Source organism: Pelophylax lessonae (genome assembly GCF_965119305.1).
Source record: "Pelophylax lessonae genome assembly, contig: HAP1_SCAFFOLD_504, whole genome shotgun sequence".
NCBI classification, from domain to species: domain Eukaryota; kingdom Metazoa; phylum Chordata; class Amphibia; order Anura; family Ranidae; genus Pelophylax; species Pelophylax lessonae.
Window position 1 is genome coordinate 61412 of NW_028119840.1, and position 27840 is coordinate 89251.

Sequence of the window (27840 nt, forward strand, 5' to 3'; positions counted from 1 at the left end):
TTTTTCCACTTTTAACTACAGGTAAGCCTATAATAAGGCTTACCTGTAGGTACAATTAATATCTCCTAAACCGGCAGGGTTTAGGAGATATTTGCACTGCATGCAGCCGCCCACGCGAGCAGCGCATGCGCTCTGAAGGTCCGGGGGACCTTAACCTTTCCTTGCCGGGAGCTTGCCGGAAAATGACTCCCGCGCACATGCACGGGAGTGACGTCATCGCGGCTCCTGCCAATCACAGCGCCGGAGCTGCCGAACCCGGAAGAGACGCAGAGGGATCATGTCAGCTCCCACAGCGGTGTCCGGGGGTCCGTGTCGGGGCTTCGGTCTAAGGTAAGTAATTCATAAAGAGCTAGTATGCAATGCATACTAGCTCATTATGCCTTTGGGCCCTTTCACACGAGCGTTCCGCATGTCCGTAAATCCTCCTATTTTCTCTTATGTCCTCCGACAGTCGCCGCCCCTCATATAGTCTTCACCAATGGGTATTGACTTCCGCTCCGCAAGAGTAGCTAGGCATAAGACTTGTTAGAAACAAAAGCTTTTAGCATAGACACACCCATGGGGGCTGTCCCACTGGTCAATGCCCCCCTGCAGTAAGCCATCCCAACTCAGTTTGTCTCTGCCTAGCGTTAGGAGTAGATAGGCTTCCCTGTGCTGGGGCTACAGTCTCAGCCTTCTAATCTTTTCTTTTGATTTTTATTTGCAAGAATGTCAGTTTTTTCTTTGCTTTACTAGCTGTTTATTTTGTCAGCTTTAGTTTTAGTCGGATCTTCGGATGAAGATGGATTATGAGAAGCTGGGAATCGGACTGGCCACCCTGGCTCTCCAGGGCAGAGGGTCAGAGGGATCCCCAGCCCGCCATCGAGCGTTCGGCTATGGTTCGCCCTGGCACTATGAACGACCCATCCCTGTTCGCAGCAGGGATGCAGCCTGTGAGGTGGCTACCTCACTGGACACTTATGCGGTTAGGTGCTGCAGTGTCCTGCGTTTTGGCTGATGGCATTCCCTGTCATCTGAGGACAGAGGCTTTCCGTGTCATAGAGGCACCCCATGCCATCCGGTACAGGTAAGTACTTTTCTGTGTGGGGCCTCTGTCTGGGGTGGCAGTCCTGTGTTGCTGTGTCCCCCCTCATGTCTGTTTCTCCCTCATGCGTTTGTGGGGCTCCCTGATGCGATCCCTGCGGGGGTCTTTTTTATTGCACTGCTGGCGCTGTGTGGTATTGGGAGCCCCTCTCCTGTGTCAATTCAGTGTTTTGGGAGGTGCAGACTGTGTGTGCGGCGGCCGCTGCGGCTAAAAACCATTTTATACAGTTTATCGTCACATGCCACTAAAACAAAATCCCCATCACTAGGCCCTGCTAGCCAGCAAAGGATACTCCTAATAAAACCCATTTATGTCTCTTCACTAAATAGAAGTTTCAGTTGATTTACATTATAATCAATTTATATAGAAGCTTCTAATCACTCAAGCTGCCTCTGCAGTGATGGTCCTACTCTAATGTATGGGAGTAGGGACATTGTGACATTATTATTGATATATGTGATTAATTCCTGTTATCTCCTAATATTGGCACAGGGACCGATGGCTGGCGGCTCCAATCCAAATCTGGCAGATCTACGTCCATTCCCTGAAAAGGGTGGACCTCAGCTGTGTAACCGGTCAGCTCACACAAATGTCTCTGGTCCTTCGAGGGACGTAAGCGGTGCGGAAAGTCAGAGCGTACGCGTCTCACCCGCATGAACTGAAGGTCAGTGTTATACTTTACCCCAATTACACATTGCACCAAAAGGGACATCGGGCCCGTCTGCTGAGAGTAACTTCTTTACCTAACTGTCCCTATTGTTATATTTCCATGTATCCTATTCTTCTGTATTGTTGTAAACCAGAGGCCTCCAAACTCTCTAAACAAAGGGCCTATGACTAATGGAAGTAAAAAAACCCTTATCATTGGTGTCAGTGGGAGGAATAGTGTCCCATCATTGGTGTCAGTGGGAGGAATAGTGTCCCATCATTGGTGACAGTGGGAGGAATAGCGCCCCATCATTGGTGTCAGTTGGAGGAATAGTGCCCCATCATTGGTGTCAGTGGGAGGAATAGTGCCCCATCATTGGTGTCAGTGGGAGGAATAGTGTCCCATCATTGGTGTCAGTGGGAGGAATAGCGCCCCATCATTGGTGTCAGTTGGAGGAATAGTGCCCCATCATTGGTGTCAGTGGGAGGAATAGTGTCCCATCATTGGTGTCAGTGGGAGGAATAGCGCCCCATCATTGGTGTCAGTTGGAGGAATAGTGCCCCATCATTGGTGTCAGTGGGAGGAATAGTGTCCCATCATTGGTGTCAGTGGGAGGAATAGTGCCCCATCATTGGTGTCAGTGGGAGGAATAGTGCCCCATCATTGGTGTCAGTGGGAGGAATATTGTCCCATCATTGGTGTCAGTGGGAGGAATAGTGTCCCATCATTGGTGTCAGTGGGAGGAATAGTGCCCCGTCATTGGTGTCAGTGGTAGGAATAGCGTCCTGTCAGTGGGAGGAATAGCGTCCCATCAATGGTGTCAGTGGGAGGAATAGTGCCCATTATTGGTGTCAGTGGGAGGAATAGTGCCCCATCATTGGTGTCAGTGAGAGGAATAGTGTCCCATCAATGGTGTCAGTGGGAGGAATAGTGCCCATTATTGGTATCAGTGGGAGGAATAGTGCCCCATCATTGGTGTCAGTGAGAGGAATAGTGTCCCATCAATGGTGTCAGTGGGAGGAATAGTGCCCATTATTGGTGTCAGTGGGAGGAATAGCGCCCCATCATTGTATCAGTGGGAGGAATAGTGCCCCATCATTGGTGTCAGTGGGAGGAATAGTGCCCCATCATTGGTGTCAGTGGGAGGAATAGTGCCCCATCATTGGTGTCAGTGGGAGGAATAGTGTCCCATCATTGCTGTCAGTGGGAGGAGTCGTTTCCCATCATTCAGCTTCGGGTGTGGCTGCTGCAAGGTTCTCTGGCTGTGTGTCTGGAGCTGCTCCAGGTGATCTGTTTGAGAGGGGAGTGAGGTGAAATCCCTCCCAGCCCTGCTGGCTCCTTCCTGGGGAGGCCATGCAGGCCAGCGGGGCCTCTCCTGCTGGAGGCTCTCAGCCATCCCCTGGTCGGATGGATGGCACCCCTGCTCCTGGACAAGCCGTGGTTGGTGATCTCTCTGCACCTGGTGAGGATGAAGATGCTGGATCCATTCGGGAGCGAGTGGTGGCCGGGATCAAAGTCCTCAATAAGGAAAGAGACAAGCTCTACAAGCTTAGAGCGGATTTAAAGCGTCTGAGAAAGCAGCGTGAAGGCTTGTTCAGCAAGAACCGCGGATCCATGGATTCAGAGGTCCAATTAGCTAAGGTCCGTGTGGAACATCAGGAAACCATCGTGGCCATGATGGAAGGCAGGGATGGTCCCTTCAGGGAGAAGTTTAGCAACGACCGAAGGTTTGCAAAGATGGAGGTGGAGGAGGAGACCCCATGTTCTGACCCCCTTCCCCCTCAAGGTGAGGTAAGCAGCCCATTGCCATCTCAGGGCTCAGGAGGCATGCTAAAGGTAATCCAAGTAATGGAGTCTCCAGTACAGGGAGATAAGCTGGTGTTTGGTGATGTGGAGGACTTGCCGGATCATGTACCTGATAAGATAAAAGCTATCAAGTCTCAGGTAATAGACAAAACTGTTTTTGTGCCTTTTAGCACCTTGCCTAATAATGAGGGTTTTCCCAGTGACACCCAGGATGATACCCCTGTGCTCAGCAATGCTTTGCCTGCTGAGAAAATGTTACGTTTAAAAAATGACATTTCTGCTCAGGAACTACAAAACCCAGAAGAGCCGATTAACCCTGCTTCTGCTGAGCCCAAAACTGTCTCAGTAATAACTAACCAGGACTCTACAGCGCAGCAGCAGGAAGCATTTGGTACTGCATTAGAAACAGTAACTACACCTAATAACATTGCAGGTGTGGTGGGACCCACCATTGTATGTTTAACTGATAATGCTGCTGATTTAGGCCAAGCTGAAAATAATAATAGAAATGTACCTGATAATGTGACATCAGTGTGGGGTCTTGGCCCTAATAAGCCTACATTTGCACAGGTGGTAAGCTGTGCTCCTGGCAATATCATCAAGCCAGGAATACAATCAAGGAGGAGCTCCGCTTCCAATCGGGGTTTTCCCTTGCAGGCTGCCACTATGAGCACCATTGGATCTGGTCTTGGGTCTATGGCTCCTGCTGGGGGTCCAAGGCGGAACGTAGTCCTCCTTAAATGGGAAGGTGGTGCAGTCCCTGTAGCACGGCGTATGGTTGTGGACCTGATCTTGGATATGGGTTTTGGGGCTAATGACCTATATGCCTTGATACATGTGGCTGGAAGTCGGGAGTACACGGTTAGTTTCACCAGACCAGAGGGTCTTGACCTGTTCTGGGAACGATATATGGCTCGGTGCAGGTCAAGACCCGAATGGGAAGGTCTGGTGCCAGTGGCAGTTTCCCAAAGGTCAACAGTAAAGAAAATCACTATTATCCTCACAAATGAGAGTGTTCCTGCTCGGGACTTAGAGGTCTGGTTGAGAAATTATGGAGATGTTTTGACCAGGCCAGATAAAATTTATGATGAGCGTGGCATCTGGACCGGGGGTTGGTCGGTAACGGTCAGGTTGGCTAGGGATGGGAATGTTGTCCGTCACCTGCCCTCCTCTGCCTTTATAGGGAGGGATAGGATGACCATTTTTTATCCCGGTCAGCCAAAACTGTGTCACCGCTGTGGAGAAAAGGGGCATTTTAGCTCCTCTTGTTCAGCTCTGATCTGTTCAGTGTGTCGGGGGCAGGGTCATGTGGCCAGGGACTGCACCCAGGCGATAAGGTGCAACCTGTGCCTGCGCCTTGGCCACCCCTACAGCCGATGTCCTGAAGCCTTGCATAATATGGATAGAGAGGTGATAGATGACCTCTTAAGGCTGGACAGGATGGAGGATGAGGCCCCTGGTGTACCACCCTCCTCTGCGGTGACTGACCCCCCTTGTCTTGTTCAGGATCCCTCCCCAGTCCCTGTGCCCACCCCTCCTGTATCTGTAAGTATTCCTTCTGTGTCTGTCCCTGTGTCCCCCCAGCCTACTGTCCCTGCTCCTCTTGTGTCAGAACCTTCCAAGTCTGTGCCCCCCAAGTCAGTTATTCCCGATAAATCTTCCCTTCCTAAGTGTGACCTTAAAGAAGCCCCCCACCCACCAGGAGTGGTAGAGGGTACCAAAAAGGGTGCTGCTGCGGCTTCCTCTGTAAAGAAGTCTTCTGTGAATACTTCAAAGAAGAAGAAGAAAACAAGAGATGAAAGCATCTCTGAATCTGACCTGCAGTACCTGGAGGAGAGAAGGAAGGTTGTGAGGCGGAAGAGACAGACGGTGAGGACGGAACAGGGACAGGATGCCCCAGTGTCTGTCCCCAACCGTTCTAGGGCTTCTGCTTGGGATATCTCCTCATCTGGGGATTCTTCTGAGCAGAATTCAGAAATTGAAATGGAGTTGGAGGAGGCTTCAAGAAAGAGAGAGGCTTCTGGTGATGAGCAGCAGAGGGGAGCTAAGAAGCAATCCACTCAATAACCCAAATGGCGGTTCCCCCTCCGTTAAAAGTGGTGACAATAAATGTCGCCAGTATTAAGTCAGTAAGAGCTCGTTCTATGGCCTTCTTTTTGTTCAGCCAATTAGATGCTGAAATTTTATTTTTGCAGGAGACTAGGCTCACCTCCTTGGCAGATATTCATATGGCCAAGAGAGAGTGGAGGTATGGTCCATCTTACTGGTCTCTTGCGGCCGAGCCTTACGGCGGGGTGGCGGTGTTGTTTAAAACCGGCATGGTAACTGTCCGGCGGGTTATTGAGGTGGAGATTGGGAGATGTATGGTCTTAGACGTTCTTGTGGGAGGGCAGGACCTGCGCCTAATTAATATTTATGGGCCGCACACAAAGTGGGACAGGAAATGCCTTTTTACAAGGATCAAGCCATTTCTTTTTACATCCCGGCAAGTGGTTTTTGGAGGTGACTTTAATACTGTGACTAGGCCCAAGGACAGGAAGGACTTCAAAGACCGGCTGGGATATGATAGCGTTTTTTTTAAATAGTATGGTTAGGGATGCTGGTCTTGTGGATGTGCACATTAAGCACCTTCCGGATGACGCAGGGTTCACATTTCATCGAGGTAATAGTCAGAGTAGAATAGATAGGTTTTTTTTGAAGGAGGCCTCTGCTTTCTCACCCCCAGTGGTGCAGGCAGTGGAGTTCTCTGATCACTGTATGCTATCTGTGGTCTTGAATGCTTCAGACTTCCCTCAGAGGGGCAAAGGCATCTGGAGATTAAATTCGACTCTCCTTGAGGAAGAACATGTTAGACAATCCTTTGAGGAATTCTTTCAGGCACAGGTGACCATCCTGGACTTTTGTAGCAGCAAGGCTGAGTGGTGGGAGCTGACCAAAAAGAGGATTGCTGGATTCTTCAGGGGCCTAGCCAATAAAAAACAGTTTAATAGATACATGACCTACCAACGTTTGCGGAGGAAGCTGGATATTCTTGTCTCGAGAGGAGGAGATCCTGGGGCAATCTCTGAAGTGAAAATCCTCCTCAGGAAGTGTCAATATGACCGGCATACCTCTTTGGTTCTGGAGCGGGACTATGGGAAATACCACTCGCCTGACCCTTACCAGAACTGCAAACAGGGTGTAGCTGTTAAGATGGTCGTTGGCCTTAAGGATAGTACAGGTTCCTTGACAAAGTCCAGGTCAGGGATCCTGGAGGTCGTGAGGTCTTTTTATGCTGAACTTCTTGGGAGGAAAGAGCTTGACCGAGACAAGATGGAAAGCTTTTTGGACTCTACTCCAGGTCTAAATGGTGGAGATGTCCCTTTGATGAATTTGACAGAAGAGATCACAGTTGAAGAGGTGACGAGGGCAATTGAACAGCTTGCCATCAAAAAGTCACCTGGACCGGATGGTCTGACGGCTGAGTTTTACAAAGCCTTTAAGTCTATTCTGGCCCCACATTTGGTAGAGGTTTTTAACAGTTGTCTTGCGGAGGGGGTGCTTCCCCCTTCCATGAGACACTCAGCTGTGATTCTTCTTTCAAAAGGTAAAGATCCTTCGATGATTGAGAATTGGCGCCCCATCAGCCTTCTCAATGTCGATAGAAAGGTGCTGGCGAAGATACTTTTCTGGCGCCTATCGGCAGTAGCAGAGTCTTTGCTTTCTCGCCATCAGCACTGTTCGATCCAGGGTAGGAGCACCTTCACAGCGGTTTTAGCTGTCCGGGAGGCCTTGGAGCAGTGCAGGGCTGCAGGCTGGGGAAAGTATCTACTGGCATTGGATCAGGCAAAGGCTTTCGATCGTGTCAACCATGAGTACCTTTGGTTGCTCTTTAGTAAGTACGGTCTGCCGGGTGGTTTTGTCGATTGGTTAAAAGTTTTGTATAAGGGGGCAGAAAGCTTCCCTCTTGTTAATGGTTGGGTTGGACAGTCCTTTGAGGTTGGTTCTGGGGTGTGCCAGGGTTGTCCGCTGAGTCCCCTGCTCTATGTGTTTGCAATCGACCCCTTCATCAGGAGGCTAGAGAGCAGCATGTTGTGTGGGGTACCAGTGGGAATCCCGGGTGAGCCGCCTTTGAGGGTTGTTGCCTATGCGGATGATGTGTCAGTGATTGTCACTGGGACAGATGAAGCGGAGGAGGTGGTCTCTCTGACATCACGGTACTCTGAAGCATCAGGCTCCAAGATCAATCAGGAAAAGAGTGAAGTTTTTTGGATGGGAAAGGAAGGTGAGGGGTTTGATCTCCCGGACACCTTTCCAGTGCCCCAGGAAAAAATTAAGATATTAGGCATTGAATTTGGACCTGGCGATTATGGCCTCAAAAACTGGGAAGGCAGGCTGGAAGTTGCCAATACTAAGGTGGTCAGCTGGAAGAGATGGAAGTTATCTCTGAGGGAAAGGGTTGATCTGATTAAGACTTGCCTGATACCGATCTTCTTGTATGTCAGCCCTGTCTGCATCTTGCCAGTGTCTCTCTATGCTAGGATCTATAGTGTGTTCTTCCAGATGCTGTGGGGGAACAGACTGAACCCCATCAAGAGGAATGTCACCTATCTATCCAGGAGGGAGGGTGGCTTAGGTATGGTCAACCCCGTTCTTTTCTTTTCACTGCTATTTCTCAAGTTTAACATTGGTAGTATGCTTGCAGTAGAACCTCCTGGATGGGCAGGCATGTTTAGATCTTGGTTTAGGCCTTTTCTGCGACTTTGGGAAGAAGGTGGCCAAGTGAAGAATCTCAGGGGTCATCGTGGTCAGCTCCCAGCATATGTCGCTCCGTGTCTGAAGTTGCTGCGGCAGTGGCGACTGTCGGCTGAAGATCTCAGATCCGCTCCGAGGAAAGTCCTTATGAGCCGAGTCTTGAGTGAAGTCTTTCATGACCCACTGGCCTTAAGGGATTGCCCAGGCCCAATTTTGAGGGAAGGGTTAAGATTGATTAATTTGGCTAGAGTCCCCCTTAAATTCAGGGATCTGGCCTGGTTGTGCTTCCACGGGAGGCTCTATGTTCGGGGCAATTTGAAATTCCGCAGTGGGATGGATCGTGGTTGTCCTCGGGAGGAATGTGCAGGTGAGGAGGAGACTATGGACCATTTTCTGCTTCGTTGCCCTTTTAACATAGAGGTATACAAACAGGTTGGGTGGGCCCTCTGTGTTCCTTTCCTCTCCAGGCTGGGTTATGCTGAGTGGGTGTACGGAGCATTCAATACTGGTGGGGGCTTTTGTTTGGATACACTTTTTTTAGTTAGTTTAGTAGTCCGTTATTACACATGGAACGCACGGTGTCAGGTCACCCTTCGGAGTAAAATCCTTCCTGTTCAGGTGGTGGTGTGTGACATTCTGCATGAGGTGGGGAAGATTCGGGCGCTTGAGAGAGACAAGTGGGGTCAGAGGTCTTGGCTGAAGGCGTGGAGGGGTTTCAAGCCTCCCTGACTGCCAGGAGTCTCTTTCCCGGGTGTGGCTTTCTGTCTCTTATCACCCTAGATTTTTTCTTAATGCTTAGTTTTTGATAAATGGCTGCATACATAGGTGATGGGTTGTGCCTCTTAGGCCCTCTCTGCTGCTTTATGTAAATAGTTTTCTAAGAATGTTGGAAGTGGATTATGTATATATTGTATATATTCTGCACATGGATGTGAATTCCTTTGTTTTTTTCTGTTGGAATATTGTACTATAGTTCTGTTTTTTACTTTTGTATAAAATATGTTGCTTGATTCTTTTCAATAAAAGATCAATAGTGCCCCATCATTGGTGTCAGTTGGAGGAATAGTGTCCCATCATTGGTTTCAGTGGGAGGAATAGCACCCCATCATTGGTGTCAGTGGGAGGTATAGTGTCCCATCATTGGTGTTAGTGGGAGGGATAGTGTCCCATCATTGGTGTCAGTGGGAGGGATAGTGTCCCATCATTGGTGTCAGTGGGAGGGATAGTGTCCCATCATTGGTGTCAGTGGGAGGGATAGTGGCCCATCATTGGTGTCAGTGGGAGGAATAGTGCCCCATCATTGGTGTCAGTTGGAGGACTAGTGCCCCATCATTGGTGTCAGTGGGAGGAATAGTGTCCCATCATTGGTGTCAGTGGGAGGAATAGCGCCCCATCATTGGTGTCAGTTGGAGGAATAGTGCCCCATCATTGGTGTCAGTGGGAGGAATAGTGTCCCATCATTGGTGTCAGTGGGAGGAATAGCGCCCCATCATTGGTGTCAGTTGGAGGAATAGTGCCCCATCATTGGTGTCAGTGGGAGGAATAGCGTCCCATCATTGGTGTCAGTGGGAGGAATAGTGCCCCATCATTGGTGTCAGTGGGAGGAATAGTGCCCCATCATTGGTGTCAGTGGGAGGAATAGTGCCCCATCATTGGTGTCAGTGGGAGGAATAGTGTCCCATCATTGGTGTCAGTGGGAGGAATAGTGTCCCATCATTGGTGTCAGTGGGAGGAATAGTGTCCCATCATTGGTGTCAGTGGGAGGAATAGTGTCCCATCATTGGTGTCAGTGGGAGGAATAGTGTCCCATCATTGGTGTCAGTGGGAGGGATAGTGTCCCATCATTGGTGTCAGTGGGAGGGATAGTGTCTCATCATTGGTGTCAGTGGGAGGGATAGTGTCTCATCATTGGTTTCAGTGGGAGGAATAGCACCCCATCATTGGTGTCAGTGGGAGGTATAGTGTCCCATCATTGGTGTTAGTGGGAGGGATAGTGTCCCATCATTGGTGTCAATGGGAGGGATAGTGTCCCATCATTGGTGTCAGTGGGAGGGATAGTGGCCCATCACTGGTATCAGTGGGAGGAATAGTGCCCCATCATTGGTGTCAGTAGGAGGAATAGTACCTCATCATTGGTGTCAGTGGGAGGAATAGTGCCCCATCATTGGTGTCAGTGGAAGGAATAGTACCTCATCATTGATGTCAGTAGGAGGAATAGCGCCCCATCATTGGTGTCAGTGGGAGGAATAGCGCCCCATCATTGGTGTCAGTGGGAGGAATAGTGTCCCATCATTGGTGTCAGTGGGAGGAATAGTGTCCCATCATTGGTGTCAGTGGGAGGAATAGTGTCCCATCATTGGTGTCAGTGGGAGGAATAGTGTCCCATCATTGGTGTTAGTGGGAGGGATAGTGTCCCATCATTGGTGTCAGTGGGAGGGATAGTGGCCCATCACTGGTGTCAGTGGGAGGAATAGTGCCCCATCATTGGTGTCAGTGGAAGGAATAGTACCTCATCATTGATGTCAGTAGGAGGAATAGTGTCCCATCATTGGGGTCAGTGGGAGGAATAGTGTCTCATCATTGGTGTCAGTGGGAGGAATAGTGTCTCATCACTGGTGTCAGTGGGAGGAATAGTGTCTCATCACTGGTGTCAGTGGGAGGAATAGTGTCTCATCATTGGTGTCAGTGGGAGGAATAGTGTCTCATCATTGGTGTCAGTGGGAGGAATAGTGTCTCATCATTGGTGTCAGTGGGAGGAATAGTGTCTCATCACTGGTGTCAGTAGGAGGAATAGTGTCCCATCATTCTTGTCAGTGGGAGGAATAGTGCCCCATCATTGGTGTCATCGGGCAGAATAGTGCCCCATCATTGGTATCAGTCGGAGGAATAGTGCCACATCATTGGTGTCAGTGGGAGGAATAGTGCCCCATCATTGGTGTCAGTGGAAGTAATAGTGCCTCATCACTGGTGTCAGTAGGAAGGAAAGTGTCCCATCATTGGTGTCAGTAGTGAGTCAAGCAGAGTTCAGAGGTCAGTAGTAAGGCATACTCTCCCTAACCTAGGGGTAATAGAGCAGTTAAAGGGAAAGCCCTGTCCCCTCGCCTGGTCCATTACCCTTGGCGTGGGAGAGTATGCCTTACTACTGACCTTTGAACTCCATCTCACTTACTCCGGTTTCCTCGCACACTCCAAAGACATGCTGGGAGGTTAAATGGCTCCTGTCTAAATTGGCCCTAGAATGTGAGTTAGGGGCCTTAGATTGTAAGCTCCTTAGGGGCAGAGACCGACGTGAATGTATAGTATACAGTATATGTAACATACTGTGTAAATTGTCAGCACTATATAAATACCCGTAATAAATAAACTCAAAATTTAAATCCAAAATGACCCTTGCAGTGGGGGTCATTATATGTGTTTGTATGTGAGATAAGGACCTTAGATTGTAAGCTCCCGAGGATAGAGACTGATATGAATGTACAAAATGTAAAGCACTGTGTAAACTGTCGGCACTAAATAAATACCTGTACTAATACATATTAAGAATATACAGAAAAGTCATCTCTGCTCACTGCTCTCTCCACCTACCACCTGTCAGTACATACTGATTGGCTCTTAGTGCTGCTCCTCCCACTCCTGCTCTGCTGTGGGTGGCTGGAATGTAACATTTAGTTGTGTTGACTGGTGTATTTTATTATCTCCCCGGAATTCAGTTTTAACCCTTTGTTTGGTGTATAGGTGGATCCCAGTGACGTGTTTGTGCTCCCACCAACGGCATCCAAGACCTTCACATTGCTGTGCGCCCCAACAAAGCCGGCAGCAGATTCATCTACCTCAACATAGTAGATGTTGACCAACATCAGCTGGTAGCCTCCTGGTTAGTCTGTGTAATGAGCCGAAATCCCATCATTTCTAAGGTGAGCTGTGGATTTCAATGTTCTGTTAAATTGAATTTAGATATCTGAAGCCACATTTGTGTTGTGTGCCTTTAATTGGTTGTCACTCCCGGTGTGATTTAAAGAAACTGAGCTTTTACCATTTTATTTTCCATTTATATATATATATATATATATATATATATATATATACTATATTGTCAAAAGTATTGGTACGCCTGCCTTTACACACACATGAACTTTAATGGCATCCCAGTCTTAGTCCGTAGGGTTCAATATTGAGTTGGCCCACCCTTTGCAGCTATAACAGCTTCAACTCTTCTGGGAAGGCTGTCCACAAGGTTTAGGAATGTGTCTATGGGAATGTTTGACCATTCTTCCAGAAGCATATTTGTGAGGTCAGGCACTGATGTTGGATGAGAAGGCCTGGCTCGCAGTCTGCCCTCTAATTCATCCCAAAGGTGTTCTATCAGGTTGAGGTCAGGACTCTGTGCAGGCCAGTCAAGTTCCTCCACCCCAACACCACTCATCTATGTTCCTACAAAGTTGGGAGCATGAAATTGTCCAAAATGTCTTGGTATGCTGAAGCCTTAAGAGTTCCCATCACTGGAACTAAGGGGCCAAGCCCAACCCCTGAAAAGCAACCCCACGCCATAATCTCCCCGCCACCAAATGATTTGGACCAGTGCACAAAGCAAGGTCCATAAAGACATGGATGAGGGAGTTTGGGGTGCGTGTAAAGGCAGGCGTCTCAATACTTTTGACAATATAGTGTAACCTCTTTTAGGTTTTCATTGCTATCTCTGGCTCTGTTGGGGAGATTTCTCCTCATTGAGTGACTTAGTGGCTTCCTTGTAAGAATTGTGGAGACCGGGAGCACCAGGACAGGAGGGCACCCACAGCAAGAAAGTGTAACTGCCATTCCATCGCTAAAACTCTCGTTGGGGCTCTGTTGGAGAGATTTCTCCTCGTTTAGTGTGTTATTGATGTTCCTCCGACAACATGGTAATAAATATAGTGAAGGGGGTCACTAGGATAGGAGGGCACCCACAGCAATAAAAAAACCTAACTGCCATTACAGTACTAAAATTGTGTGCCGACCCTCTGTGTCACTGCTCAGGAAGTGCGAGAAAATTTCCTAGGGTGTGATTTAGGAAGTATTACCAAAAAAATGGTAGATGACACCATGTTGGCTAAGATTACCGCCTGGAGCCCATGACAGGGGCCACACTAATCCTCAACAAGCTCCTGCCAGCCTGAGAAAGGCCTAGCTCCCTCTGCAAGTCTAGTAGATAATTTGCAATGCTATGGAGGAAAGTGGGAAAATTGGAGTAGACAACACCATGTTGGCCAAGGTGACCGACTGGAGCCCATGACAGGGGACAAACTCGTCTTCAACAAGCTCCTGCCTGCCTGAGAAAGGGGCCTAGCTCCCTCTGCAGGTCTAGTAGATCATTTGGAATGCTATGGAGGAAAGTGGAAAAATTGGAGTAGATGATACCATGTTGGCCAAGATGCCCAACTGGAGCCCATGACAGGGGACAACCTCGTCCCCAACAAGCTCCTGTCAGCCTGAGAAAGGACTAGGTCCCTCTGCAGGTCTAGTAGATAATTTGCAATGCTATGGAGGAAAGTGGAAAAATTGGAGTAGATGACACCATGTTGGCGATGATGAGCGACTGGAGCCCATGACAGGGGACAACCTCGTCCTCAACAAGCTCCTGTCAGCCTGAGAAAGGACTAGATCCCTCTGCAAGTCTAGTAGATAATTTGCAATGCTATGGAGGAAAGTGGAAAAATTGGAGTAGATGATACAATGTTGACCAAGATGCCTGACTGGAGGCCATGACAGGGGACAACCTCGTCCTCAACAAGCTCCTGTCAGCCTGAGAAAGGACTAGGTCCCTCTGCAGGTCTAGTAGATAATTTGCAATGCTATGGAGGAAAGCGAAAAATTGGAGTAGAGGACACCATGTTGGCCAAGATGACCGACTGGAGCCCATGACAGGGGACAACCTCGTCTTCATCAAGCTCCTGCCAGCCTGAGAAAGGGGCCTATCTCCCTCTTCAGACATGCAGACATATTGCAACACCATGGAGGAAAGTGGAAAAATAGCACTGAACCCGTATCTCATTGGAATACCAATGTTGATGTAAATGACCTGGTTCCTGGGCAGGCGGCTTCTACACCCCTGAGGATCTCCGCTGTCTTCTTGGCTTGTAGTGTTATGTACCAAAAATTGAAATTGAAGAGCCACACCAAGAAGTCCAGATACAACTTTATTCTGATAAAAGTCAAGGGGACAAATACAAAATAAAATAAAAAAAGTAACCAAAGCATTTTGGGGGTCCAAAAGCACCCCCTTTGATCAGGGCTAGAAAAATATAAAAACATCTCCATATCAATCTGATATCAATACACTATCCCCTCCTTGGGGTCATATTTATAAAGAACAGAAATGGGAGTAGATGACACCATGTTGGCCAAGATGGCAACCTGGAGCCCATGACGGGACAACCTAATTCTCAACAAGCTCTTGTAAGCTTGACTAAGTGACACAGCGCCCTCTTCAGGCCTGCAGACATATCGCAACACCATAGAGGAAAGTTGAAAATAGCGTTGAATCTGTAGTTGTATCTCACTGGTATTATCTTAAAGTATTGATGTTGATGGAGGTGACCTGGTTCCAGGGCAGGCAGCTTCTATACCCCAGAGCAGGGATCTCCAGCTGTTGTGGAACTACACGTCCCATGAGGCATTGTAAAATTCTGACATTCGCAGACATGACAAGGCATGATGGGAATTGTAGTTCCTGAACAACTGGAGGGCCATAGTTTGGTGACACCTGCCCCAGAGGATCTCCATGGTCTACTTGGCTTGTAATGTAATATAACAAAAATGGAAATTGAAAAGCCACACCAAGGCTAAGAGGTCCAGATACAACTTTATTTTGATAAAAAGTCAAGCGGATAAAAAAGTAGCCAATGCGTTTCAGCGGTCCAAGAGCGCCCCTATTCACCAGGGCTAGAAAAATATAAGGACCTTTCCATATCAATCCTATATCAATAAAATATCCCCTCCTTGGGGTCATATTTTGAAAAACATTGCAGTAGATGACACCATGTTCACCAAGATGGCAACCTGGAGCCCATGACAGGGGACAACCTAATCCTCAACAAGCTCCTGCCAGCCTGAGGAAACCACACAGTGCCCTCTTCAGGTCAGCAAATATATTGCAGCTCCACACCTGCCTACACACAGACTACAATGAAAACCCAACAGAGGTTCTAACCGGCCTCTTCTCTGTCCAAAAGTAAAGGTTAAATCTGAATCTGAGCTTTAAATTACTTTTTTTGCATCAGTTTTACGAAGGTGACGTTCTTCTCCAACACATGAGCAATGCGTATTTCCCAGCTCAGCACGGAAGGCTGCATGTAGTATTTGGCAGAGGATATGCATTGTTAATCTAGAAGAAGATAATTGTCTATGGAGTTATAGGACATTAGTGCCCATCACATGGTCATCCATCATCCAGGCTTCATTCCAGCTTTACTGCCCTCTCATGGACCGTCATACAAAGTTTCCAAAGTTTAGGTGGAAAACTTCCTCCGTTCCCTGACAGTGTTTAATGAGCTCCTAATGGGCAGCCATTAATTTTCATGGCTATCCTCTGAGTTTTTTAATCTCCGCCGAGTTTATTAAAACCATCAGACGCCGCGTCCTGAAATGTACTTGTGGCCTTTATAAGAGTCGTAATATTCCAACAGAAAAATGAAGATTCTAATTGAGTGCAGAATGGAAATGGAATGTTCGGCTCAATACTTGTTTATTTGTAATATACCGATATCAGAGCGAGGGGTAATTAAAGGTGAATGCTGCCTGCATGATGTTTCTAAGAAGCACGGATTTTATATTAAACCTCTTGCCATCCGCAGAACGCATATGTACGGTGACAAATAGGGCGGGCTTTATTGACCCATCTGCTGCACATGTGCATTCATGGGCGGCGGAGGTAACTATGCTGCAGCACATCGTAGCAAAAAGTGGATGTGTTTTACATTCAGCTGAATATTGGCTGTGACTTAAAGTGACGCAGAGTTCAGGGGTCAGTAGTAAGCGATGCAGAGTTCAGGGGTCAGTAGTAGGTGAGGCAGAGTTCAGAGGTCAGTAGTAGGTGAGGCAGAGTTCAGAGGTCAGTAGTAGGTGAGGCAGAGTTCAGAGGTCAGTAGTAGGTGAGGCAGAGTTCAGAGGTCAGTAGTAGGTGAGGCAGAGTTCAGAGGTCAGTAGTAGGTGAAGCAGAGTTCAGAGGTCAGTAGTAGGTGAAGCAGAGTTCAGAGGTCAGTAGTAGGTGAAGCAGAGTTCAGAGGTCAGTAGTAGGTGAAGCAGAGTTCAGAGGTCAGTAGTAGGTGAAGCAGAGTTCAGAGGTCAGTAGTAGGTGAAGCAGAGTTCAGAGGTCAGTAGTAGGTGAAGCAGAGGTCAGTAGTAAGTGAGGCAGAGGTCAGTAGTAAGTGAGGCAGAGGTCAGTAGTAAGTGAGGCAGAGGTCAGTAGTAAGTGAGGCAGAGGTCAGTAGTAAGTGAGGCAGAGGTCAGTAGTAAGTGAGGCAGAGGTCAGGGGTCAGTAGTAAGTGAAGCAGAGTTTAGGGATCAGTAGTAAGTGAGGCAGAGTTCACCCCCAAACCACTAACAACCCGTTCACGTCCAATTGCGGACATCCATGACTGACCCCCCCCCCCCCCCCCAACTACTATGTGTGAGGGAATATTGGGACCCATGTTCAGGGCACACGTATTGCACCCATAGAGGATACTCCACTGATTCTCATACATGTAATGTGGGTCCTTCATCACCCAATGCAAGCCTTGCTATAGCTGTGTGGGCGGAGCTTAATATGTAGGAGGAGCAGTGACACCAGAACAACTTTACAGAAGTGAAACTCTTTGGTTGTAACTCACACTTAAAAATTGTGAACACCGTTTTTTTCCTGTTGCCCCCGGCCCAGTTTGGCTAAGTGATAATTACTGCCCTGGTAGCGCGGTTCATGTCTATGCGGTTCCTCTGTAAATATAGAGCACAGACATCATTCTGCATTATGATAAATTGCTGGAGCGCTCTCTCTGAAAAGGGATTATTACAAGCTGACATGTATAATTTTGCTTGGCTGTTCATTGTTAAAACAATTTGAATTAGTATGTCTGGCATTCATTCCTAGGGGAGCTGCAATGAAACATTGCAATCTGAAAATATTAAAGCTCTCCTGTAATTTGTTTCTGAAAGTGCTGTGCGCGCCGAATCCACCGCCTCTGATGGAAATGGATTAACGAGCCGGAGAGCGGGCGCAGCCGCTACGCGGGGTTCTATGGCCTGACCACTACTTATCTGCTCTGCTTCCAACCACTCATTAAATCCGACCCGTGCTCAGATAAAGTTATATAAATGTCTTTCCGAGATCCTATTACCGAGGGTTCAAATGCTTTCCTTCCTGGAGAAAATGCTGCTCTGGGCTCCCAACTGACCAGTCATGTGATTTGTGTTGAAGGGGAGGGTCAGAGGTCACATTGGCTGAACTTCCCATTTAGCAGAAAACATTTTATTCAATGCTTTTTTTTATAATATTATTATTTTATAGGATTTTTTCATGATTATTTTATAACATTTTTAGTTAATGATTATTTTATTTAATGATTAATGTATAATATTATTATATAAAATGTTATTTTATTTAGAAATTTATATATAGTAATATTATTTTATAGGAATTTTTAATGATTATTTTATAACATTTTTATTTAATGATTATTGTATAATATTATTATATAAAATTTTATTATATTTAGAAAATGCTGGAGAAAATGCTGCTCTGGGCTCCCCAAACTGACCAGTCATGTGATTTGTGTTGAAGGGGCGGGTCAGAGGTCACATTGGCTGAACTTCCCATTTGGCAGAAAACATTTTATTTAAATGACAATTTTATACTAATATTAGTTTATAGAATTATTTAATTATTTTTTTATATATTTTTTTTAATTAAAGATTATTTTATTTAATGACTATTGTATAATATTATTATATAACATGTTATTTTATTTAGAAAATGCTGGAGAAAATACTGCTCTGGGTTCCCTACTGACCAGTCATGTGATTTGTGTTGAAGGGGCGGGTCAGAGGTCACATTGGCTGAACTTTCCATTTGGCAGAAAACATTTTATTGAAATTAATATTTTATAATAATATTAGTTTATATCATTATTTTAAGATTATTTTAAAATATTTTTCTTTAATGATTATTTTTTTAATGATTATTGTATAGCATTATTATTTAAATTGTATTTTATTTAACGATTATTAATATAATTAGTTATGTATTATTATAATAAAATTTAAATAATAGTATTATAAAATGTTAATTAAATAAAATCATGAAATAATAATATAACACAATAATCATTAAATAAATAGATCATTAAATGAAAATATAATAAAATAGTATTCCACTGAAATAAACATTAAATAATAATATTGTAAAATAATAATATTAAATAACCATTAAATAATATTCTCATAAAATAATTAAATTACAGTATTTTAAAAAAATATTATTATGAAATAATAAATAATAATATTAAACAATAATAATAAAATAAAATAAAAAATTATCATTTAATAATATACATATTTTTTTTATTTGCAAAAATTTAGAAAATACAAAACCTAATACAAAATAACAATACATGGCAATACATTTACATAAATAATAGTATATAAAATGGTCATTAAATAAAATAATCATTAAATAACAATATTATATCAAAATCAATAAATAAAAATATAACAAAAAATAATAATCCAGTTAAATAATCATTAAATAATATTTTAAAATAATAATTAAATAATAATATTAAACAATAATTAAATTAAATAATCATTTAACAATAATATTTTTTTTATTTGCAAACTTTTAGAAAATACAAGACATAATACAAAATAACAATACATGGCAATACATTTACATAACTAATAGTATATTAAATAAAATAATCATTAAATAAACATATTATACAATAATCATTAAATGATCATTAAATAAAATTTAATAAAATAACTATCCAGTTAAATAATCATTAAATAATACTATAAAATAATAATATAACATCATTAAATAATAATATTATAAACTAATAATGAAATAATAATATTAAACAAAAATAATTACAATAATAATTTAATAATAATATTTATTTTATTTATTTACAAACTTTTAGAAAATACAAGACATAATACAAAATAGCAATACATTTACAACACCAATAATGCAAAAAAAAAAAAAAAAAACACGCATAACACCCAAAATAACTCAAATAATAATGTTATTAAAAAAATAACAATATTATTGAATAATTATTAAATAATTATAATGTAAAAAAAAAATAATAATTTAAACAACAACAAAAATATTTTATGTTTTTAAAGGCCTTTGAAATTACAATTCCCTCCGGAGACAAGGGCTGCAACAAAAGGATCACCTATACCAATCCCTACCAATCCAAGAAGAGATACTCCCTCCATACAAACAGGGTGGACCTACTGCAGTTCAAGGAGAACACCTTCAAGGTAACCGCTGCTTTTTACCTTTTCTTTGCTGATGCTTCATATATATATAACTGTATGTGTGTATATATATATATATATATACACACACAGTGCCTTGAATAAGTATTCACACCCCTTGAAATTTCCCACATTTTGTCATGTTACAACCAAAAACGTAAATGTATTTTATTGGGAGCTCCTTCTTCCACATGTTTGCTGTGTCCCCCACATGGCTTCTCCTAAACTGCAAACAGGACTTCTTATGGCTTTCTTCCACCAATGGCTTTCTTCTTCTCACTCTTCCATAAAGGGCAGATCTGTGGAGCGCACGACTAATAGTTGTCCTGTGGACAGATTCTTCCACCTGAGCTGTGGATCTCTGCAGCTCCTCCAGAGTTCCCATGGATCTCTTGGCTGCTTCTCTGATGAATGCTCTCCTTGCCTGGCCGGTCAGTTTAGGTGGACGGCCATGTCTTGGTAGGGGCCCGGCCGGTCAGTTTAGGTGGACGGCCATGTCTTGGTAGGGGCCCGGCCGGTCAGTTTAGGTGGACGGCCATGTCTTGGTAGGGGCCCGGCCGGTCAGTTTAGGTGGACGGCCATGTCTTGGTAGGGGCCCGGCTGGTTAGTTTAGGTGGACGGCCATGTCATAGTAGGGTTGCCCGGCCCGTCAGTTTAGGTGGACAGCCATGTCTTGGTAGGGGCCCGGCCGGTCAGTTTAGGTGGACGGCCATGTCTTTGTAGGGGCCCGGCCGGTCAGTTTAGGTGGACGGCCATGTCTTTGTAGGGTTGCCCGGCCGGTCAGTTTAGGTGGACGGCCATGTCTTGGTAGGGGCCCGGCCGGTCAGTTTAGGTGGACGGCCATGTCTTGGTAGGGGCCCGGCTGGTTAGTTTAGGTGGACGGCCATGTCATAGTAGGGTTGCCCGGCCGGTCAGTTTAGGTGGACGGCCATGTCTTTGTAGGGGCCCGGCCGGTCAGTTTAGGTGGACGGCCATGTCTTTGTAGGGTTGCCCGGCCGGTCAGTTTAGGTGGACGGCCATGTCTTGGTAGGGGCCCGGCCGGTCAGTTTAGGTGGACGGCCATGTCTTGGTAGGGGCCCGGCTGGTTAGTTTAGGTGGACGGCCATGTCATAGTAGGGTTGCCCGGCCGGTCAGTTTAGGTGGACAGCCATGTCTTGGTAGGGGCCCGGCCGGTCAGTTTAGGTGGACGGCCATGTCTTGGTAGGGGCCCGGCTGGTTAGTTTAGGTGGACGGCCATGTCATAGTAGGGTTGCCTGGCCGGTCAGTTTAGGTGGACGGCCATGTCTTGGTAGGGGCCCGGCTGGTTAGTTTAGGTGGACGGCCATGTCATAGTAGGGTTGCCCGGCCGGTCAGTTTAGGTGGACAGCCATGTCTTGGTAGGGGCCCGGCCGGTCAGTTTAGGTGGACGGCCATGTCTTGGTAGGGGCCCGGCCGGTCAGTTTAGGTGGACGGCCATGTCTTGGTAGGGGCCCGGCTGGTTAGTTTAGGTGGACGGCCATGTCATAGTAGGGTTGCCCGGCCGGTCAGTTTAGGTGGACAGCCATGTCTTGGTAGGGGCCCGGCCGGTCAGTTTAGGTGGACGGCCATGTCTTTGTAGGGGCCCGGCCGGTCAGTTTAGGTGGACGGCCATGTCTTGGTAGGGTTGCCCGGCCGGTCAGTTTAGGTGGACGGCCATGTCTTGGTAGGGGCCCGGCCGGTCAGTTTAGGTGGACGGCCATGTCTTGGTAGGGGCCCGGCTGGTTAGTTTAGGTGGACGGCCATGTCATAGTAGGGTTGCCCGGCCGGTCAGTTTAGGTGGACAGCCATGTCTTGGTAGGGGCCCGGCCGGTCAGTTTAGGTGGACGGCCATGTCTTGGTAGGGGCCCGGCCGGTCAGTTTAGGTGGACGGCCATGTCTTGGTAGGGGCCCGGCCGGTCAGTTTAGGTGGACGGCCATGTCTTGGTAGGGGCCCGGCCGGTCAGTTTAGGTGGACGGCCATGTCTTGGTAGGGTTGCAGTTGTGCCATACTCTTTCCATTTTCCCATGATGGATTGAACAGCGCTCCGTGAGATGGTCAAAGCTTGGGAGATTTTTTTATAACCTAACCCTGCTTTACACTTCTCCACAACTTTATCCCTGACCTGTCTGGTGTGTTCCTTGGCCTTCATGATGCTGTTTAATCACTAAGGTTCTCTAACAAACCTCTGAGGGCTTCACAGAACAGCTGTATTTATACTGAGATTACATTACACACAGATGGACTCTATTTACTAATTAGGAGACTTCTGAAGGTAATTGGTTCCACTAGATTTTAGTTAGGGGTATCAGAGTAAAGGGGGGGGGGTGAATACAAATGCAGCCACACTTTTCACAGATTTATTTGTATCATTTATCATTTTCCTTCCACTTCACAATTATGGCCACTTTGTGTCGGTCTATCACATAAAATCCCAATAGAATTTTTGGTTGTAACATGAGAAAATGTGGAAAATGTCAAGGGGTGTGAATGCTTTTTCAAGACACTGCGTGTGTATATATATATATATATATTTGTGTGTGTGTGTGTATATGTATATATATATATTTGTGTGTGTGTGTGTATATATATATATAAATATACACACGCAGTGTCTTGAAAAAGCATTCACACCCCTTGACATTTTCCACATTTGATTAAACAAAATAAAAAATTTATATATATAATTTTTTATTTTGTTTAACCACTTCTGGACCGGAAGGATTTGCCCCCTTAATGACCAGACCACTTTTTGCGATTCGGCACTGCGTTACTTTAACGGACAATTGCGCGGTCGTGCGGCGCTGTACCCAAATGAAATTGATGTCCTTTTTTTTCCCACAAACAGAGCTATATTTTGGTGGTATTTGATCACCTGTGCGATTTTTACTTTTTGCGCTATAAACAAAAAAAGAGCAACAATTCTGAAAAATGTTTTTTTTAACATTTTAGGCCAATTTGTTTTCTGCTACATATTTTTTTTAAAAAGAAATCCCAATAAGCGTATTTTGATTGGTTTGCACAAAAGTTATCACCTCTACAAACTAGGGGAAAGATTTATGTCATTTTTATTGTGTTTTTTTTTTACTAGTAATGGCAGCGATTAGCGATTTATAGCGGGACTGCGACATTGCGGCGGACAGATCGGACCCCTGACTGACATTTTTGACAATTTTGGGGGTACCAGTGACATCACTACAGTAATCAGTGCTATACATATGCACTGTCACTGTAATAATGACACTGGCAGGAAAGGGGTTAACAGTATTGGTGATCAAAGGGTTAAATGTGAGCCTAGGGGAGTGATTCTAACTGTGGGGGGGGGGCGTGGCTTGTGAAATGATCATAGAGACCTGTGTTCCTGTATAGAAGGATCACAGGCGCTCTGTGATCATTCCAGGGAGAAGAACGGTCAGCTGTGTTTACAACATCCGACCGTCCTTCTCTCTCAGCGGGGAGCGATCGTGGGTGTCAGGGGGCAATCGGAGCCGCCTGTCCCGTGCATCGGAGTCCCTGCTGACGAGTGGGGGCAGGAGCGCGCCCCCTAGCTGCAGGCGCACGACCGATGTATACTTAAGGCGGTTTGCGCAGGAGCGGCTGCGCGGCAGGCAGTAGTAAAGTGGTTAATTTAGTTTCTTTTTTTTACACTTTTTTTTTTTTTAACTTTATTACTATTACAAAGGGCTAACAAGCCCCTTATGTGATAGCACAGGACAGGGAACAGGTCCTCTTTACGGAGACATCAGGGGTCTATTAGACTCCCAATGTCTCCCTCGTCCTCCAGTGTAGCTAACCAACCACAGGTTGTGCTTGATTAGCTTCCTCCTTGGCTCTAGTAGCTGAGGAATGACAGCCGTGAACCTGGAAGTGATATTATACACATTGCTTCTGGGTTCATTTGTCACAGGGAAGATCTCACTGTGGGAGCCTTTACTGCAGTTCAGACCTCCCCTGGGTGCTGTTGGCAGGTGGGGGAGGGGCAGGCCTTCATACCCCAATAAAAATCCATGCCCCCTTATCTGAATGCCCTTTGCTCAGTGCTGGGACAAGGTGATCTAGAGCCCAGGGTGAATATGCCAAACTGCGCCCCCCAACCCTCCCCCCTCCCCCAAAGGCAATATGAGCATCTAGGCCCCTTTCACACTTGTGTGACTTGTTCTGTGACAGAGCGAGAGCAATAAAAAAAAAAAAAGAAGAGCTACTCTAAACTGGTAAGCGTTAAAAATGTTTAAAGAATCGCCTATGGAGATTGTTATTGACCATAGTTTGTCGCCATTCCGCCGGTGTGCGCAATATTAAACCGTAACATGTTCGGTATCTATTTACTCGGCGTGACATCATCATTACAACCGTCCGCCGCAGGCAGCCACTCCTGTGCAAACTGACTTAGGTATACGTTGGTCGCGCACAGGGAGCTAGGGGGCGAGCGCACACCACCGCTCGTCAGCGGGGAAGCCGATGCACGGGGCATCGCTCCCCGCTGAGAGAGAAGAACGATCGGATGTTGTAAACACAGCTGATTGTTGTTCTCTCTGAAATGATCACAGAGCTCCTTCTATATAGGATCACATGTCTCTATGATCATTTCACAAGTCCCTCCCCCAGACATTTAGTAAACACTCCCCTAGGCTCACAATTAACCCTCTGATCACCCCTGGTGTTAACCCCTTCCCTGCCAGTATCATTAGTACAGTGACAGTGCATATTTTTTAGCACTGATTACTGTAGTAATGTCTCTGGTCCCCCCAAAAGTGTCAAAAATGTCAGTTAGGGTTCCGATCTGTCCGCCGCAATGTCGCAGTCCTGCTAAAAATCGCTGATCGCCGCCATTACTAGTAAAAAAAAAAAAACAAATATGTCATAAATATTTCCCGTAGTTTGTAGGCATGATAACTTTTGCGCAAACCAATCAAAATACGCTTATTGCGATTTTTTTTTTTTTTTTACCAAAAATATGTAGCAGAAAACAAATTGGCCTAAAATGTTAAAAAATTTTGATTTTAAAATTTTTTTGGGGAATTTCATATAGCAGGAAGTTAAAAAATATTGTATTTTTTTTTTTTTTCAGAATTGTCGCACTTTTTTGTTTATAGCACGAAAAATAAAAATCACACAGGTGATTAAATACCACCAAAAGAAAGTTCTATTTGTGGGAAAAAAAGGACATTCATTTCATTTGGGTACAGCGTCGCACGACTGCGCAATTGTCAGTTAAAATAACACAGTGCCGAATCGCAAAATATGGCCTGGTCATTAAGGGGGAAAAACCTTCCAGTCCAGAAGTGGTTAAACAAAATAAAAAATTATATATATAATTTTTTTTTTTTTTTTTTGTTTAATAATATGAGGAAAATGTCAAGGGGTGTGAATGCTTTTTCAAGACACTCTGTGTGTGTATATATATATATATATATATATATATATATATATATATATATATATACAGCACCTTGATAAACTATTCACACCCCTTGACATCTTCCTCATTTTCTCATGTTACAACCAAACATGTAAATGTATTTTATTGGGATTTTATGTGATAGACCGACACAAAGTGGCCATAATTGTGAAGTGGAAGGAGAATGATAAATTATACAAATAAATCTGTTAAAAGTGTGTGTGGGGGGGGGGGCATATGTATTCACCCCCCTTTACTTTGCTACCCCTAACTAAAATCAAATGGAACCAATTGCCTTCAGAAGTCATCTAAATAGTAAATAGAGTCCACCTTCCAGTCCAGAAGTGGTTAATAAGTCCTCACTGACGCAGCAGAAGACGCACGGTCCCCCCGCTCCGACATGACGAACGTCCTGTACGCTGCACCTTCTTCCTCCATCCTCCATCTACACGACTTCATTAGGCCGTTCTAATTGTGCGGTGCGGCAGGCCACCCATTTTTTGCTCCGACACTTGTACACGGGGAGTTCTGCGTACGCACGCGTGAGCTAATGAAAGTTCATAGGAAGCCGCTCTGCAAGTTCTTAAATCAAGAGCCTGCGCGTGTCTGCTCTATCATTCACAGACCCTTATTAGAGAGCCGCACGGCCGCAATCTCCAGGCTCCTCCTCCTCTCTATATATAAATCCGGATTCTGCAGCCGGGAGGGATGATGATCTCCGGAAGACCGGAATCATTCGTTATCGGGGGCAAATCACCGGGAGCCACGATAATAACCCTCATCAGTTAGGATAATGCCGGGACTCAGGACTGATGGAGCCCCCATTAACTGAAATGTGAAATATATTTATATTCGGGGGGGGGGGGGGGGGGTTATTACTGCAGAGTCTTACATAAAGGGCAACTTTCATGGGGAAAAAAATAGCAAATACAAAAAAAAAAACATAGCATATATAATCACTACACAAGTCATATTACAATGAATGTTATTGACCACTTGCTCTGCCTATCTGTGTCAGATCTAATTACTGTGTAGCTCTCCCCTGCAGAGCACTAGACTGAGAGGCCCGGGGATTGTGGGATATGTAGTTTCTGAACAGGAAGTGTCAGTTCTCACACTACAGAGTGTATTTCATATGCATCTGTCTTGGCTGTCTCATGTTTCGGGCACTGTCATGGGGGGGGGGGGGGTGAGGTGACAGATGGTATAACCCCAGCGCCAGGAGTGGGGGGGGGTAACGGATGGTATAACCCCAGGGCCAGGAGGGGGTGGGGTAAGCGGTATAACCCCAGGGCCAGGAGCGGGGTAACGGACGGTACAATCCCGGGGCCAGGAGAGGGTGGGGTCAGCGGTTTAACCCCAGGAGGGGGGGTAACGGATGGTATAACCCCGGGGCCAGGAGGGGTGGGCAGGGTCAGCGGTATAACCCCAGGGCCAGGAGGGGGGTTAACGGGCGGTATAACCCCGGGGCCAGGAGGGGGGGCGGGGTCAGCGGTATAACCCCAGGGCCAGGAGGGGGTAATGGACGGTATAATCCAGGGGCCAGGAGGGGGAATCAGCGGTATAACCCCAGGGCCAGGAGAGGGGGGCGGGGTCAGCGGTATAACCCCAGGGCCAGGAGAGGGGTAACGGACGGTATAATCCTGGGGCCAGGAGGGGGGACGGGGTCAGCGGTATAACCCCAGGGCCAGGAGGGGTGGACGGGGTCAGCGGTATAACCCCAGGGCCAGGAGGGGGGATAACGGACGGTATAACCCCGGGGCCAGGAGGGGGGCGGGGTCAGCGGTATAACCCCAGGGCCAGGAGGGGGGTAACGGATGGTATAATCCTGGGGCCAGGAGGGGGGATCAGCGGTATAACCCCAGGGCCAGGAGAGGGGGGTAATGGAAGGTATAACCCCGGGGCCAGGAGGGGTGGGCGGGGTCAGCTGTATAACCCCAGGGCCAGGAGGGGGGGATAATGGACGGTATAAACCCAGGGCCAGGAGGGGGGGCGGGGTCAGTGGTATAACCCCAGGGCCAGGAGGGGGGATAACGGACGGTATAACCCCAGGGCCAGGATGGGGGGCATCAGCGGTATAACCCCAGGGCCAGGAGGGGGGGTAACGAACGGTATAACCCCAGGGCCAGAAGAGGGTGGGGTCAGCTGTTTAACCCCAGGGCCAGGAGGGGGGTAACGGACGGTATAACCCCGGTGCCATAAGGGGTGGGTGGGGTCAGCGGTATAACCCCAGGGCCAGGAGGGGGACAGGGTCAGCGGTATAACCCCAGGGCCAGGAGGGGGGATAACGGGCGGTATAACCCCGGGGCCAGGAGGGGTGGGCGGGGTCAGCGGTATAACCCCAGGGCCAGGAGATAGAATGGATACAATAGCCAATATTATTTCATTGATTGGATGAATTTTTCTTTCAGGTGGGGGCGGGGGAAACCTACACCATCGGACTTCGCTTTGCACCCAGCGACAGCGGCGGATTGGAAGAAATTCTCATATTTATCAATGACCACGAAGATAAAAACGAGGAGACGTTCTGCGTGAAGGTCATCTATGAAGAAACGAGGAAAGCCCTCTGAAGGTTCGGACTGATCTGAAGGATGACGTTCCCACAATGATGGACATTAATTGTTGGTGAAGCCCAGATCCAGACAAAACATGATCCTTCTTGGGTTAGAACCTCT

At 46.4% G+C, this 27840-nt stretch overlaps 1 pseudogene across 1 annotated transcript; it reads left to right on the plus strand.

The window, feature by feature from the left end:
* The first annotated feature begins 1673 nt into the window (after positions 1-1673).
* LOC309543904 (nephrocystin-4-like) lies at positions 1674-27735 on the plus strand (annotated as a pseudogene). The gene is made up of 4 exons: positions 1674-1748; positions 12009-12187; positions 19635-19775; positions 27577-27735. The product of its transcript is annotated as a nephrocystin-4-like (transcript).
* The last annotated feature ends 105 nt before the right edge of the window (positions 27736-27840 follow it).